This window comes from Anomaloglossus baeobatrachus, unplaced genomic scaffold (assembly GCF_048569485.1).
Source record: "Anomaloglossus baeobatrachus isolate aAnoBae1 unplaced genomic scaffold, aAnoBae1.hap1 Scaffold_3996, whole genome shotgun sequence".
Classification (NCBI taxonomy): domain Eukaryota; kingdom Metazoa; phylum Chordata; class Amphibia; order Anura; family Aromobatidae; genus Anomaloglossus; species Anomaloglossus baeobatrachus.
In genome coordinates this window covers 9,188-24,375 of record NW_027443333.1, presented here as the reverse complement: position 1 = coordinate 24,375, position 15,188 = coordinate 9,188, and the positions used below count along the sequence as shown (strand labels likewise).

The 15,188-nt window shown below is 47.4% G+C and overlaps 1 long non-coding RNA gene across 1 annotated transcript; it reads left to right on the top strand.

Moving 5' to 3' along the window:
- The first annotated feature begins 14,263 nt into the window (after positions 1-14,263).
- Positions 14,264-14,813, top strand: LOC142276620 (uncharacterized). Its single transcript, XR_012740045.1, has 3 exons — positions 14,264-14,516; positions 14,649-14,708; positions 14,789-14,813. It is a non-coding gene; the product is annotated as an uncharacterized LOC142276620 (long non-coding RNA).
- The last annotated feature ends 375 nt before the right edge of the window (positions 14,814-15,188 follow it).

Sequence of the window (15,188 nt, the reverse complement as noted above, 5' to 3'; positions counted from 1 at the left end):
CACTCACACTCACACTCAGACTCACACACTCACACTCACAAGCACACTCAGACTCAGACTCACACTTACACTCACACGCACACTCACACTCAGACTCAGACTTACACTCAGACTCACACTCAGACGCACACTCACACTCAGACTCAGACTTACACTCAGACTCACACTCAGACTCACACTCACAAGCACACTCAGACTCAGACTCACACTCACACTTACACTCACACGCACACTCAGACTCAGACTTACACTCAGACTCACACTCACACTCAGACGCACACTCACACTCAGACTCAAACGCACACTCACACTCAGACTCAAACGCACACTCACACTCAGACTTACACGCACACTCACACACACTCAGACTCACACTCACACTCAGACTCAGACTCACACTCACACTCAGACTCACACTCACACTCAGACTCAGACTCACACTCACACTCACTCAGACTCACACTCAGACTCACACTCACACTCAGACTCACACTCAGACTCACACTCAGACTCACACTCAGACTCAGACTCACACTCAGACTCACACTCACACTCAGACTCACACTCAGACGCAGACTCAGACGCAGACTCACACTCACACTCACTCAGACTCAGACTCACACTCAGACTCACACTCACACTCAGACTCACACTCACACTCAGACGCAGACTCAGACGCAGACTCAGACGCAGACTCACACTCACACTCAGACTCACTCAGACTCACACTCAGATTCACACTCAGACTCACACTCACTCACACTCACACTCAGACTCACACTCACACTCACACTCAGACGCAGACTCAGACGCAGACTCACACTCAGACTCACACTCACACTCAGACGCAGACTCAGACGCAGACTCACACTCACACTCACACTCAGACTCACACTCACACTCAGACTCACACGCACACTCAGACGCACACGCAGACGCACACTCACACTCACTCAGACTCACACTCACACTCAGACTCACTCACACTCAGACTCACACTCAGACTCACACTCACACTCAGACTCAGACTCACACTCAGACTCACACTCAGACTCAGACTCAGACTCACACTCAGACTCAGACTCACACTCAGACTCACACTCAGACTCACACTCACACTCACATTCACTCACACTCACTCACACTCAGACTCACACTCAGACTCACACTCACACTCAGACTCACACTCACACTCACAAGCACACTCAGACTCACAAGCACACTCAGACTCACACTCAGACTCACACTCACACTCACACTCAGACTCACACTCAGACTCACACTCACACTCAGACTCACACTCAGACTCACACTCACAAGCACACTCAGACTCACACTTACACTCACACGCACACTCACACTCAGACTCAGACTTACACTCACACTCACACTCAGACGCACACTCACACTCAGACTCAGACTTACACTCAGACTCACACTCAGACTCACACTCACACTCACAAGCACACTCAGACTCAGACTCACACTCACACTTACACTCACACGCACACTCAGACTCAGACTTACACTCAGACTCACACTCACACTCAGACGCAGACTCAGACGCAGACTCACACTCACACTCACACTCAGACTCATACTCACACGCACACTCAGATGCACACGCAGACGCACACGCAGACGCACACTCAGACGCACACTCAGACTCAGACTCACTCAGACTCACACTCAGACTCACACTCAGACTCAGACTCACTCACACTCACACTCAGACTCACACTCAGACTCACACTCACACTCAGACGCAGACTCAGACGCAGACTCAGACTCACACTCACACTCAGATGCAGACTCACACTCACACTCACACTCAGACTCACACTCACACGCACACGCAGACGCACACGCAGACGCACACTCAGACGCACACTCAGACGCACACTCACACTCACACTCACACTCAGACTCACACTCAGACTCACACTCAGACTCACACTCACACTCAGACTCACACTCACACTCACACTCACACTCACACTCAGACTCACACTCAGACTCACACTCACACTCAGACTCACACTCACACTCAGACTCACACTCACACTCACACTCACACTCAGACTCACACTCAGACTCACGCTCACAAGCACACTCAGACTCACACTTACACTCACACGCACACTCACACTCAGACTCAGACTTACACTCACACTCACACTCAGACGCACACTCACACTCAGACTCAGACTTACACTCAGACTCACACTCAGACTCACACTCACACTCACAAGCACACTCAGACTCAGACTCACACTCACACTTACACTCACACGCACACTCAGACTCAGACTTACACTCAGACTCACACTCACACTCAGACGCAGACTCAGACGCAGACTCACACTCACACTCACACTCAGACTCATACTCACACGCACACTCAGATGCACACGCAGACGCACACGCAGACGCACACTCAGACGCACACTCAGACGCACACTCACACTCACACTCGGACTCACACTCAGACTCACACTCAGACTCAGACTCAGACTCAGACTCACACTCAGACTCACACTCAGACTCACACTCACACTCAGACTCAGACTCAGACTCACACTCACACTCAGACTCAGACTCAGACTCACACTCAGACTCACACTCAGACTCACACTCACACTCAGACTCACACTCAGACTCAGACTCACACTCAGACTCACACTCACACTCAGACTCAGACTCACACTCACACTCAGACTCACACTCACACTCACTCAGACTCACACTCACACTCAGACTCAGACTCACATTCAGACTCACACTCACACTCAGACTCACACTCACACTCAGACTCAGACTCACACTCAGACTCACACTCAGACTCAGACTCAGACTCACACTCAGACTCACACTCACACTCACACTCAGACTCAGACTCACACTCAGACTCACTCTCAGACTCACTCTCAGACTCAGACTCACACTCAGACTCACACTCAGACTCACACTCACTCACACTCACACTCAGACTCACACTCAGACTCACACTCACACTCAGACTCACACTCACACTCACACTCAGACTCACACACTCACACTCACAAGCACACTCAGACTCAGACTCACACTTACACTCACACGCACACTCACACTCAGACTCAGACTTACACTCAGACTCACACTCAGACGCACACTCACACTCAGACTCAGACTTACACTCAGACTCACACTCAGACTCACACTCACAAGCACACTCAGACTCAGACTCACACTCACACTTACACTCACACGCACACTCAGACTCAGACTTACACTCAGACTCACACTCACACTCAGACGCACACTCACACTCAGACTCAAACGCACACTCACACTCAGACTCAAACGCACACTCACACTCAGACTTACACGCACACTCACACACACTCAGACTCACACTCACACTCAGACTCAGACTCACACTCACACTCAGACTCACACTCACACTCAGACTCAGACTCACACTCACACTCACTCAGACTCACACTCAGACTCACACTCACACTCAGACTCACACTCAGACTCACACTCAGACTCACACTCAGACTCAGACTCACACTCAGACTCACACTCACACTCAGACTCACACTCAGACGCAGACTCAGACGCAGACTCACACTCACACTCACTCAGACTCAGACTCACACTCAGACTCACACTCACACTCAGACTCACACTCACACTCAGACGCAGACTCAGACGCAGACTCAGACGCAGACTCACACTCACACTCAGACTCACTCAGACTCACACTCAGATTCACACTCAGACTCACACTCACTCACACTCACACTCAGACTCACACTCACACTCACACTCAGACGCAGACTCAGACGCAGACTCAGACGCAGACTCACACTCAGACTCACACTCACACTCAGACGCAGACTCAGACGCAGACTCACACTCACACTCACACTCAGACTCACACTCACACTCAGACTCACACGCACACTCAGACGCACACGCAGACGCACACTCACACTCACTCAGACTCACACTCACACTCAGACTCACTCACACTCAGACTCACACTCAGACTCACACTCACACTCAGACTCAGACTCACACTCAGACTCACACTCAGACTCAGACTCAGACTCACACTCAGACTCAGACTCACACTCAGACTCACACTCAGACTCACACTCACACTCACATTCACTCACACTCACTCACACTCAGACTCACACTCAGACTCACACTCACACTCAGACTCACACTCACACTCACAAGCACACTCAGACTCACAAGCACACTCAGACTCACACTCAGACTCACACTCACACTCACACTCAGACTCACACTCAGACTCACACTCACACTCAGACTCACACTCAGACTCACACTCACAAGCACACTCAGACTCACACTTACACTCACACGCACACTCACACTCAGACTCAGACTTACACTCACACTCACACTCAGACGCACACTCACACTCAGACTCAGACTTACACTCAGACTCACACTCAGACTCACACTCACACTCACAAGCACACTCAGACTCAGACTCACACTCACACTTACACTCACACGCACACTCAGACTCAGACTTACACTCAGACTCACACTCACACTCAGACGCAGACTCAGACGCAGACTCACACTCACACTCACACTCAGACTCATACTCACACGCACACTCAGATGCACACGCAGACGCACACGCAGACGCACACTCAGACGCACACTCAGACGCACACTCACACTCACACTCAGACTCACACTCAGACTCACACTCAGACTCACACTCAGACTCAGACTCACACTCAGACTCACACTCACTCACACTCACACTCAGACTCACACTCACACTCACACTCACACTCAGACGCAGACTCAGACGCAGACTCACACTCAGACTCACACTCACACTCAGACGCAGACTCAGACTCACACTCACACTCACACTCAGACTCACACTCACACTCAGACTCACACGCACACTCAGACGCACACGCAGACGCACACTCAGACGCACACTCAGACGCACACTCAGACGCAGACTCAGACACAGACTCAGACGCACACTCAGACACAGACTCAGACTCACACGCACACAGACTCACACTCAGACACAGACTCACTCACACTCAGACTCAGACTCACACTCAGACTCACACTCAGACTCACACTCACACTCACTCAGACTCACACTCACTCACACTCAGACTCACACTCAGACTCACACTCAGACTCACACTCAGACGCAGACTCAGACGCAGACTCACACTCACACTCACACTCAGACTCAGACTCACTCAGACTCACACTCACACTCAGACTCACTCACACTCACACTCAGACGCAGACTCAGACTCAGACGCATACTCAGACGCACACTCAGACGCACACGCACACAGACTCACACTCAGACACAGACTCACTCACACTCAGACTCAGACTCAGACTCAGACTCACACTCAGACTCACACTCAGATGCACACTCAGACGCAGACTCAGACGCAGACTCACACTCACAATCACACTCACACTCAGACTCACTCAGACTCACACTCAGACTCACACTCAAACTCACAAGCACACTCAGACTCAGACTCACACTCACACTTACACTCACACGCACACTCACACGCACACTCACACTCGCACGCACACTCAGACTCACATGCACACGCACACTCAGACTCACATGCACACTCAGACTCACACACACACTCACACTCAGACTCACACGCACACTCACACTCAGACTCACATGCACACTCACACTCAGACTCAGACTTACACTCAGACTCACACAAACACTCACACTCAGACTCAAACGCACACTCACACTCAGACTCAAAAGCACACTCACACTCAGACTCAAACGCACACTCACACTCAGACTTACACGCACACTCACACTCACTCACACTCAGACTCACACGCACACTCACACTCAGACTCACACGCACACTCACACTCAGACGCACACTGACACTCAGACTCAGACTTACACTCAGACTCACACAAACACTCACACTCAGACTCAAACGCACACTCACACTCAGACTCACACTCACACTCAGACTCACACGCACACTCACACTCAGACTCACACGCACACTCACACGCACACTCAGACTCAGACTCACTCGCACACTCAGACTCACACGCACACTCAACGCAGCAGACACACAACACCCAACACACAAACACCGCGGCACACACAAATATACGCACATACCGCACAACACACACATTGCACAAAACATACCTCCCCCCAAAACACACACACCCACACAAACCGCGCAACACACATACACAACGATACAGACACACAGCGCTCCACAAATAACGACACACAACGCAACACACAAACAACACCGCTCTCACCCCCCGCTACACCCAGACAACACCCAGAACATGTACAGCCCCTACACAAACACTTGGTAACTACACACAACAACATCTATATATATATATATATATATATATATATATATATAACAAAAATCATACATTAACTACACAATACGTAAATTCTAGAATACCCGATGCGTAGAATCGGGCCACCTTCTAGTAATATTTATATTCTTATACACAGGGAGCAGTAGTTATATTCTTGGATATAGTGGGCAATATTATAGTTGTATTCTGGGTCAGTATTATAGTAGTTATATTCTTGGATATAAGGGGCAGTATTATAGTTGTTATATTGTTGCATATAGGGGGCAGTATTATAGTACTTTTATTCTTGTATATAGGGGGCAGTATTATAGTACTTACATTCTTGTATATAGTGGGCAGTTTTATAGTTGTTATATTGTTGCATATAGGGGGCAGTATTATAGTACTTTAAGGCTATGTTCACACTAGAAAAATGATTTTTCTTAAGAAATTTCTTAAGAAATTTCTTAAGAGTGCACCTGTGTTAAAAAACGCACCAAAAACGCACCTGCGTTTTAGGTCCGTTTTAGGTCCGTTTTAGGTCCGTTTTAGGTCCGTTTTTACCGCTGGTTGCTCCCTGCGTTATTGTGCCAATTATCTATGGCAAAAAACGCAGTTAGCTGCAGAAAAGAAGTGACATGCTCATTCTTTTTCTTAAGAAAATCTACTGAAAGAATTTTCTTAAGAAAAAAACGCAGTGTGTGCACAGCTAATTTTTTTTGCCATAGGTTTTGCTGGGGAATGTCTGCAGAAAGGTTACAAGAATTTCTCAAGAAATTTCTGCAGCAAAAACGGACCCAAAACGGACCCAAAACGCAGGTAAAAAACGCAGTGTGTGAACATAGCCTTATTCTTGTATATAGGGGGCAGTATTATAGTACTTAGATTCTTGTATATAGTGGGCAGTTTTATAGTTGTTATATTGTTGCATATAGGGGGCAGTATTATAGTACTTATATTCTTGTATATAGGGTGCAGTATTATAGTTGTTATATTAATTTATTTACATAGCTGGAAGTATTTTAGCTTTTATATTCCGGTATATAGGAATATACATACATATTGTTGAAAATTCTCTTATTTCGTATTATTTTTACAGTTTGAACATCATGGATGATATGCAGTGTGCTGTTGTAGTTGCTGCAATGCTGGTGGAGGAAGCTCAGCGACAAGATGAGGCACGGATGCTAGAGAGGCGTTCAAAGCGAAAGCGTCGCATGTGGACCAGAGAGTGGCTGCAGAGGAGGTCCGAATTCTCACACATGCAACTTATCAGAGAGCTGCAGGAGAAGGATCCTCATGATTTCCGCAACTATCTGCGGATGTCAGAGGAATCCTTCAAAATGTTACTGGAAAGAGTTACGCCACTCATTCAACGAAAGGATACAAAGATGCGTGCTGCCGTCCCCCCAGATGAAAGATTGGCAGTCACACTGCGATTCCTGGCCACAGGACGCTCCCTCCAAGACTTGCATTTTTCTGCTGCTGTTTCAAGGTCCCTGCTTAGCGTAATAATTCCTGAGACATGTAATGCAATTGTTCGCAGTCTACGCAGCAATAATCAATTTCCTAAAACAGTGGAGGCATGGAATAAAATTGCCAAGGATTTTGAGCAGCTCTGGCAGTTCCCAAACTGTGGTGGGGCTTTGGATGGAAAACATGTGCGCATCACGCAACCACGGAACAGCGGATCCTATTTTTACAATTACAAGGGCTATTTCAGCCTCATAATGATGGCCCTTGTTAATGCAAACTATGAATTCATAAATGTCGATGTTGGCATGAACGGCAGGGTTTCTGATGGTGGTGTTTTGGAGCACACAGCATTTGGTGAGCATTTGCAGAACGGTGCCCTGCACTTGCCACCCAACTCTGAGACCACAGGAAACCTTAATTTTGTTTTTGTCGGCGATGAAGCCTTCCCACTTCATGCCAATCTTCTAAAACCGTTTCCACAAAATGCTCTTACGCAGGAAAGACGCATTTTCAATTACCGCTTGTCAAGGGCACGTCGGGTAGTAGAAAATGCCTTCGGGATCATGGCCAACCGCTTCAGACTTTTCCACACTCCGATTAACCTAAAGCTACAATCAATAGACTCTGTTGTTTTGGCCTGTTGCACGCTGCACAACTTCCTTCGTCGTCAAGATGTAAATGCGTACAGTCCGCCTGGTTTCATGGACTCTGTGGAACCAACAAATGGGGAAGTGGTTCTTGGTGAGTGGCGTGCTAACGCTCCCGCAATCGCAGGCCTTCAACCGGTCATACATGGCAGAAACAAGGATGATGCGAAGGCCTGCCGAGAAAACTACTGCCAATATTTTAACGGTCCTGGTGCTGTAAGTTGGCAGCAACAGATGTTATAGAGGCCTACTGAGCATTTTGCTGTCTATACTGTTTTTTTAATAATATATTTTTGTTGTCCGTTTTATTTTAATCTTTCTGAATTTTATAATGTTTGCATTTGTTCAATAAAATGTTATATATACTATTATGGTTGATGACTTTTATTACATTGACTGCCATTTGTACCAACAACCATTTAGGTCCTCTGTACCGATACCCCATCGAGTATAATTGCATGTCCGCTCTATTCTCCTTCCCATAATAGATTTGTAAATCAAAATGATACCACTAACACTTTATGCCATTGCTATACCCAGCAAAAAGTCATTGGGCCCCGGGACAACCCTCCCTACCCGCGGAGGGGTTAACATCCAGCTGCCACTACCTCTCCCCTGGGTGCCCAACAACAACAGCGGTGGTGTCCCACCTGCCCCGATGTACAAGAATATAACTACTATAATACTGCAACCTATGCACAAGAATATAAATACTTTAATACTGCCCCTATGCACAAGAATATAACTACTATAATACTGCCACCTATGCACAAGAATATAAATACTTTAATACTGCCCCCTATGTACAAGAATATAACTACTATAATACTGCCACCTATGCACAAGAATATAAATACTTTAATACTGCCCCCTATGTACAAGAATATAAGTACTATAATATTGCCCCTATGTACAAGAATATAACTATTATAATACTGCCTCCTATGTACAAGAATATAACTACTATAATACTGCCCCTATGTACAAGAATATTCCATAACTTTACATTCCATAATTCCATAACACAAAAATCCAATACACAAACATAAATCAAAGATTTAAGTGCTATCTATGCCTTTTGCTATCTGACTCGGTTACAGCCGGGATCGCAGACGGGAACGCTACTGTGACTCTGTGCTAGCTTTATTCAGACCGCTAGTTTCACGAACGGGAACGCTACTGTGACTCTGTGATAGCTTTATTCAGACCGCTAGTTTCACGAACGGGAACGCTACTGTGACGCGGTTCGAGCGGCTCGTTGATAACGAGACCGCTAGCGGGATCGCTATTGCGACGTTGTTCAGAACGTGACGTGATGACGTTGCTCACGTCGCCTTTGAAGTCTGTTGGGCGGCGTACATGTTCTGTTAATGCTCAGAGGCGGGAACATGGCGGCTAGGAGTCGCAGTTCTCCATGGGGGCCTGTGGAGGTCCGTTATTTAGTAAAAATGATGGTCAAAAAAGACTATTTCTGCGAGGCACAGCATGACCATCCCATGCTTCATAAGCAGGCTGTGCTGAGGCTAATTAGTAGAGGCCTGGCCCGTCGATTTGGGGTGGAGCGATCCACAACCCAAATTAGGAAGAAACTGGCAGACCTGCGCTATAAATCCAGTGATCTCCTCGCCAGCATCCGAGCAGACATCGAGAGGCGTCATGGTGAGTGCTGTTTAGCGGCTTTGGTCCGGTTCGGTTTTGTTTACCCATGAACAACCCATGGCTTTATGGTTCATGGATCATGGATCTAAACATCGGTGTTACCATTTAGTAAACATGTTAAATCTAATATCCCCAAAAATATATTGTAGGATCACCTTTTATGGCCTAGAGCATACCTGGGCAAGGGGCGGCCCGCGGGCCACATCCGGCCCGCCTACTCTCTGTGACCGGCCCGCCTGGCTCCGGGCATCCTTGCTGGCCGGTCACTGATGAGGGCAATCTGACGTGTTGTCCAGAGCTCCAGGCTCCGGGCGGCCTGTGGTCAGATTGCCCTCATCACACGCTGCGTGCCGGCAGGGAACAGAGGACTGATACTGCAGCACCGCACAGTGCAGCAGCGGAAGACAGGAATCTGTTCTCTGTTTCCTGCCGACACTTTCCCTGTGACACACACGCACGCGCCCTGATGTCGTCAGTACGGCGCGCGTGTGTGTCATTTGAAAAGTTCCCGCCCCGGCAGGAGAAGAAGATGCAGCAGCCGGACCCCGTACGGAGAGAGGAGGCAGCTCAGCGGGGAGCCGTACAAGAGAAGAAGGATGTCAGCGGGAGCCCGGGTGTAGTGATGTATATTACAGGTGGATATAGGGGTGTAGTGATGTATATTACAGGTGTATATGGGGGTGTAGTGATGTAGTATATGGGGATTGTTTGTGTATATATGTCTATAGCGTGTGTGTATGTATGTGTGCGTGCGTGCAGAGAGTAAAGCCCGTAACTGCGAGTGGTACCATGTGCTCTCTCCCCGCCCCCTGCAGCGCCATTCCGCCATTACAGGGCCTGATTGCATTTCTCCGGTACCTGTTTGCATACATGTGTCAGGTACCGGCGAAAACACGAGTCTGTGAAATAAAAAGATTTTCCATATTTACCTGCTTTCTTCAGCTCTGCTGCCTCCCGCTCCTGACCACTGCTCATTCATTGATTATTCACCGCACTCAGGACCTGGAAGCCGGAGCGGCGCGATGACAGCACCGGGCACAGCACCGTTGAGGGCATCAACGCAGGGACAGGTGAGTATTCTGCAAGCACAGTGGCCTCCAGGAGGTCATCAGAGTTTCCAATGAACTTTGATGACCATCCTGCGACACCCACGCTACAGCTTCATGGGTTCATCAGAGTTCATTGGGAACTGTGACGAGTCCCCGAGATGCTCCGGCTTCCAGGTTCTCAACATACACACACACCTGTATACTCACCCAGCGATGCGGTCCCCAGCACTGTCCCTGCTTCCAGCTGCTCACTGCAGTGAATATTCAGTGAGTATAATTACCATCGATAAGGAGCGGGAGGCAGCAGAGCCAGAGACAGCAGCGCTGGAGAGAGGTAAATATAGAAAATCTTTTTATTAAAAAGACCCGTGTTTTCTCTGGTATTTGTCACACTGATGTCACACAGATCACATCAGTGTGCGATCCGTGTGACACCTGTGCTGCCAGAGAAAAAAAGGATAGGTGTGCATGCAGGGCCACGAGGGGTCACACAGTCCGTAACTTACTGTTTGTGTATGAAGGATAGTATATATGCTATATACAGTATTGGTTAAAACTGAGTTAATTATATTAGTCCGGCCCTCTAAAACCATCCCAATTTCTCATGCGGCCCCATGGGAACATTAATTGCCCACCCCTGGCCTACAGGCTACTTTACACACTGCGATATCGGTCCCGATATCGCTACTGTGGGTACCCGACCCCATCTGTTGTGCGGCACGGGCAAATCGCTGCCCGGCACGGGCACAACATCGCCCAGAGCCGTCACCTATACTTACCTGTCCGGCGACGGTGTCTTTCTAAGGGTGGCGGTCCGTGCGGCGTCACAGCCACGTCAATGAACCGCCGCCCAATAGCAGTGGAGGGGCGGAGATGAGCGGGACGTAATATCCCGCTCACCTCCTTCCTTCCGCAATGTGGCCGGGAGGCATGGAAGGGGAGCTTCCTCGTTCCTGTGGCGTCACACGCAGCGATGTGTGCTGCCGCAGGAATGAGGAACAACTTCGTTACTGCTGCATTCACGATTTTTGAGAATGGACACCCATGTCGCCGATTAGCGTTTTTGCACGTTTTTCAACGATGCAAAATCGCTCATCGGAGTCACACGCAACAGACGGCATCGCTAATGCGGCCGGTTGTGCGTCAAGAATTCCGTGATGCCATCGACTTATATTTGCGATGTCGTAGTGTGTCAAGCCCCCTTTAATGGTGTTGGACGCAGCTTACAGCAATAAAAAGTGGTGTGAGGTTCCCGCAGAAAACATATGGGAACATTGACTGAAAAATCTGAAAAGTTCTGTCTGGTGGAAAAATGAAAGGTATTGAAAAAAATCAGTAAAACAAAAATAATAGAACACATGGGTGCTGAACAAGTTATCGAGGACCTGTCACCCACTCCCCACGCATGCATAAGTGCAGCAATGAATGCAGCATACATACTTTCATAACATGGACATTAACTGTGATATTCTTCCCCGACACTGGTGACCCAGTGATTACAATTGGAAAAACATGGCACAAAATGCCAATGACCAATCATTAAAATAAAAAAAAAAAATCTTAATTTATATAAAATTTACAAAGAATAATAATACAATTGTGTAAAATATGAGGTAGTTTGGCGAGGACCCAAAGGAGGGGATTTATTTCTGAAACATATGAACTAGAAATATACACACACATATGGCTTCTAAACTTGCTCACTCAGATATGCAACGAGATAAGAAGGATAGTCAGATGACTGGACAATGCTCCAAACGCGATTAGAACAAGGTTGTTTGGAAAGCACAGTGTAGTTCAAATGCAATATATTGCAAAGAAAATAATCACATTATACCGAGATATCTAGTGTGCATATCAGAGGGACAAGGTGGCGAAAAAGAGCTAATTATCCTTTGTAAAAGGTATGGTATGCAAACTTGATCATAGGTAAATTTCAGATACCTAAAAACTTCAATGCTCCTGGGGTAATGGGATTATTTACTCTTTGCATATATTAGGATTTGATCAACACTGTGCCAGTCTTTACAAAAACCATTTCGCAATAAACCATGCTGTGTAATCGCGTTTGGAGTATTGTCCATTGACCTGATTATCATTGTTATCTCAGTGCATATCTAAAGAAAATAATTACATTATACCAAGATATCTAGTGTGCATATCAGAGGGTCAAGGTGGCGAAAAGGAGCTAATTATCTAACTTGATCATAGGTAAATTTCGGATACCTCAAAACTTCAATGCTCCTGGGGTATAATGGGTTTATTTTCTCTTTGCATTTGCATCTCTGATTATCATTGTTATCTCGGTGCATATCAGAGTGACATTAGAAGCCTTGAGTACAAGCCATATGTTATACTATTTACAGAACAGAATAAAATAGAATAATTTAAGTGATTGATTTTTGTGCCTTGTTTTTCCAATGAATGCAGCATGTTTGCTGCTTTGAGGCAAGTGGTCCCCATGTGTCTGGTGCCCCTAGAAAAAGGTTTGTCAAACATACGTAAAAAAGCAGGCTATACACGGGCTTTACATGCTACAATATATCTACCGATGTGTCGGCGGGGTCACGTTGTAAGTGATGCACATCCGGCATCGTTAGAGATATTGTAGTCTGTAAAACCTACATGCGATTACGATTAAACGAATAACCGTTCATCGCATACACGTCGTTCAATTACTAAAAATTGAACGTCTGGTTGCTCAATGTTCCCGAGGCAGCACACATCGCAGTGTGTGACACCCCGGGAATGATGAACTGCAACTTACCTGCGTCCCGCTTCTTACGTATGGATGGTCGTATAGAAGGGTAAGTACTTGTGACAGGAACAAAGCATAGGTGCGACACGGTCAACAAATTTCAGTTGTCGCACATAAGATGGGGGCGTGTCACATCACATACGATATCGTATGCAGAATTGTATGGTGTAAAGTAGGCGTAAGCCATAGTGGCCTGGAGTTATGCGCTCAATAAAAGTTTTCTCCTATACCTAGGACCACCTCCAGCTGCACAGGCAGCTCCACCATCTCCACCCTCTCCGGCTGTGGATCCACCATCTCCGCCAGCTCCACCATCTCCTGCTGCGGATCCACCATCCCCGCCGGCTCCACCATCTCCTGCTGCAGATCCACCACCTCCGCCTGCTGCGCCTGCTGGGACACCCTCTCCTTCTCCAACCCCATCACCTGCTGCAACCCCATCTCTTCCTTCAACCCCATCACCACCTTCTACCCTGTCTCCCCATACTTCTCCTTCTAACGATGCCTTCTCCCCCGCATCAGTTGGTGAGTTTTGTGCAGGCTACCCTTCCTGTAATTTATGCACATAACATGGTGTCCCTACAAGTTGTAAAGGATACAGGGATGTTTAAATGATGGTGGGCTGTCGTGTACTAATATTTGATTTGTGTTCCCTAGCCACAGGATCTGGTTGGGCCATCAGCGCCTCAGAGGAAGAAGGTGATGAACCCCAGAACCGTAAGTGGTCAACCAAAAACATATACCTGACAGTTCGATGTTGGAACAAGGATGGTTAACTTTTCCCATTCCCTCCACAGAAATCCCCACACTACAGGACCTGGTGGAATCACAACGGCGTTTGTCAGAAGCCGTCCGGCGTCATGGGGAGATGCTGGAACAGTTTTTGGCAGCCCAACAGCAGGGCCACTAAATGTGAATGTTTGTGATTTAAATGTTTTTTTTTGTTTTGTATGTCACATAAATCTTTCTAGTTTATTTTCGCTGTTGCTTACATTTTTGGACAAAACTTTCAAACAGGGTTTGGGAACCTATTTACTGCCGGGGACCATTTGGAATTTTCTACCAACCAACGGGGGCCACACCAAATTATCAACTTGAACACGACCAGGCTATATTTGTTAAAATAATTAATAAAATCAGCCCCAGAGTGGTGGCTGGAGAGACTGTGATGTTCGGTGAGATGGATCATTTTGATTC